Raw genomic sequence first — 3,282 nt, forward strand, 5'->3', positions numbered from 1 at the left:
GGATGCCACAATGGATACAGGGAATGAGACTGCCAAGGGCAGCTTGATATCAGAGAGACAGCCAGGACTTCAGAAGCAGAGGTAACAGATTTGGGATCATGTCCCACCCACCCCTCACCCCCATCCCCCCAGTTTGTGTTTCAATCCTGCAGCTGGCATTAGCTATTTACCCCAAATCCTTAATAATACCTTCCTTGTGTGGCTGTTCTGAGGATTAATACCACGGCCTAGGTAAGATCACTGGCATAATGCTAAAGGTCGGTAATAACACCAACTAACATTTTCAAGTGTTTGCTACGTGCCCAGCACTGTTCTAAGGGCTTTGTATGGATTAACGTGTCTAATCCTCATAACAGCCCTGACACGGTAGATGCTATTATTATCCCTGTTTCTTCAATGAGGAACACATAAGTTCAGTAACTTGCACAAGATCACTTAGCTTTAAGAGACAGAGCTGGGATTTGAACCAGGCAAGCCAGCTCAGAGGTCGTGCTATTAAATACTCCACTTGGCTGCTTCTTAAAAAAAGAAAATGTCAACACTCATTGTCTCTCTTTGCTAGCCCTGTACTTTTCAGACTTTACTGTGCGGAAGAATTAGCCAGAGAGAGTGCTAAAAATGCAGATCACCCGGCCTAAGCCCCAGAGATTTGAATTCAGTAAGTTAGAGACAGGACCCAGGAAACTGTTAATCAGCACCCTGTGTAATGCGGATATGATGACCCAGGACTTACCTGGAGAAATGCTCTAGGCTCTGGGAGCAGCCGTGTATTGTCCAGGACCCACATCCTCCTGTAACTCTGCTGCTTCACTCAGGGCTACTGCCCAACGCCTGATGAGGAAAGCCACAATTGCATTCACAGATGATGAGAAAGGGGCAAAAAGCAGATGTTCTGGAACCACATGGAGTAGGATTTGAAAATCTGTTCCTTTTCTTACAGGAGTGGCCATATAAATCATCATCCAAAGCAGGACACTTCTGAGAGTAAAAGGGAAATTAATAATTATTCCCAGTCAACAGACATAGACTGTCCCAAGCAAACTGGATGTGGGGTCATTGTAGCAGATGCTGCTGGTGACCTTGGTTCTCTAGTGCAGAGGTCTGTTTACAGCAAGCACCTGTGGAGAATGAGCGACCTGAGCACAGGACAAGCAGGAAGAGTGGAGGGTTAATGTCCCTGAAGCAGCACCAACCAATGGCAGATAAGGGATCTGTAGGTTAACTCCGTGGTGTTCTTGCCTCTAGGACCAAATAACCCTTAAGTGTTCTGTTCTATCTCTGAGAGTTCCCCAGTAAGACAGAGGCCCAGTCGCTCATCATGGTAAGTAGCTGGATAACTCAACGTTTATTTTCTTTCCATTTCTGTGTCTCATGTTTCTCATCTTTACTGGTTATTTCATGAAGTCACCTTGGAAATGAATTGACACCCAGATCCTTTGCTCAGTCTTCTTCTGAACTCAGAACAGTTGCCTTACCACTTAGGAGCCACGTGACCTTGGGCAAGTACTTAAATTTCAGCTTGGAAATGACAGTAGAGAATGCATGTAAAGCATGGCATATGGCAAACACTTGATAAGTGTCCAGTTCCAGTGTTATTATTATTGTTATTGCTCTGACTCACATCGGAAGCATTTTTTCTCTGCTATCTTGCTGTCACCTCTTCATCTCTCCTCCAGATTGTTGCAATCCTGTCTTATCTGGGGTGGCTTCCACACCATGGCCAGGGTGCTGACCCCTTATTTTACTGCTCCCGTTGGCCTGCTGTATACCAGGCAAGTGCCAGGGTTTGAGAAATAGTAATATTGTGTTTTTTAACTTTGTTTTGAAAAGAGATTCAGAATTGCTACTTCCAAAAGAGAACGTAACTTATTTACAAAATGCAGAAGTCTAACACTTATATTGAAGAGCAACACACATTTAAAAAGCCCTGAGCTGATTATCACTCTTCCTTTCAAATAACTTCTTTTGCCTGATGCTGAAAGAAGTCCAAATGTAGCATTCAAGGACACATCATAACCTTTGGCCTCCTGACAGGTCGGCTAACACTGCTTGTGCTCAGAGGCCATGCCATGGAAAATCCCCCTTCTGCCTAGGTCCCCCTTCTTCCTACTTTTCTTTCAAATAAAACAAATGTGAGGTATGATTGCCTACTCCTTTTAATTTTTTGCTAAGCACAGTTGAACAGCTGATTTTAGTCATTTCTACCTATGGTTTCCTCCTTAGAGCTAATTAGTTTCTTTTCAAGTAATTGCAAATAGTACATTTTCCAGGCCCTTGGCGTAGAGGCTGACAACTAGCTGGCTGGAGTGGGCTCTTATCAATAGCTCACGGAAATTAGACACACAAACATCACACTGGGGCCCTGAGGGTTGCTCTAAGTTGTTTAGAAGAAATAGCTCATGAAAGTCCCAGGGCTCTTTTATGAATGGACTCGCTGATACAAAATCTCTGGGATGTGGTGGGCAACAGGATAGTGGAAGCTTCCCTAAGCATCCAAATGGACTCAGCTTTACATGAGATCAAGCTTCACTGTGCTGCAGATACTGTGCTTGCTGCTGTGAGTGAGTCAGGAACAAGGGCTGAGTCTAGAGATGAGAGGGAGGGAAGAGAGTGGGAAGGGCTCGCTCTGCAGGTTTAGAGAAGTAGACAGTGATGTCCACTAGAAGGGGAGAGACACACAGACTTCACGGGGTTCTTATCGTTATTATCAGTTATTCCCCTGCACCAGAAAGCCAGTCCTACTACCCCATTCTCCAGGAACCGACAAAGAGATCACGCCTATAAAGTTCTCACTTTGGTCTTTGGAACAGAGTGACTGCCTACTATCAGGTCCGTGATTTTCCATGGAATCTGGTTTTATATTTTCAGAAGGTTTCTTTTCTTGTTCTCGTCCTTCAATTTGAACACTGTTGTTGCTGCTGCTGTTGCTGTTGTTGTTTTGAACCTTAGATGAGGAGAGCTGAGTCATTTGGGCTCCTCAGTACATGGCATGTTGGTTACCCTGATCAGTCCATGTGACTCCCTCTATCTACCCTTGCATGAGTTTCCCATTGCTGCTGTAACAAATTACCACAAACTGAGTGTCTCAAAGAAACACAAACTTATTACTTTACAGTTCTATAGATGGGAAGTCCAACTAAAATCTCACTGGAGTAAGGTGAAGGTATTGGCAGGGCGTACTCCTCTGTGAAGGCTCTAGGGATGATCTGGGGCAGGGTGAAGGTATTGGCAGGGTGGACTCCTCTGTGGAAGCTCTAGGGATGATCTGGGCTAAGGTGAAGG

This window comes from Sapajus apella, unplaced genomic scaffold (genome assembly GCF_009761245.1).
Source record: "Sapajus apella isolate SASKATOON/1434 unplaced genomic scaffold, GSC_monkey_1.0 scaffold47, whole genome shotgun sequence".
Lineage (NCBI taxonomy): Eukaryota > Metazoa > Chordata > Mammalia > Primates > Cebidae > Sapajus > Sapajus apella.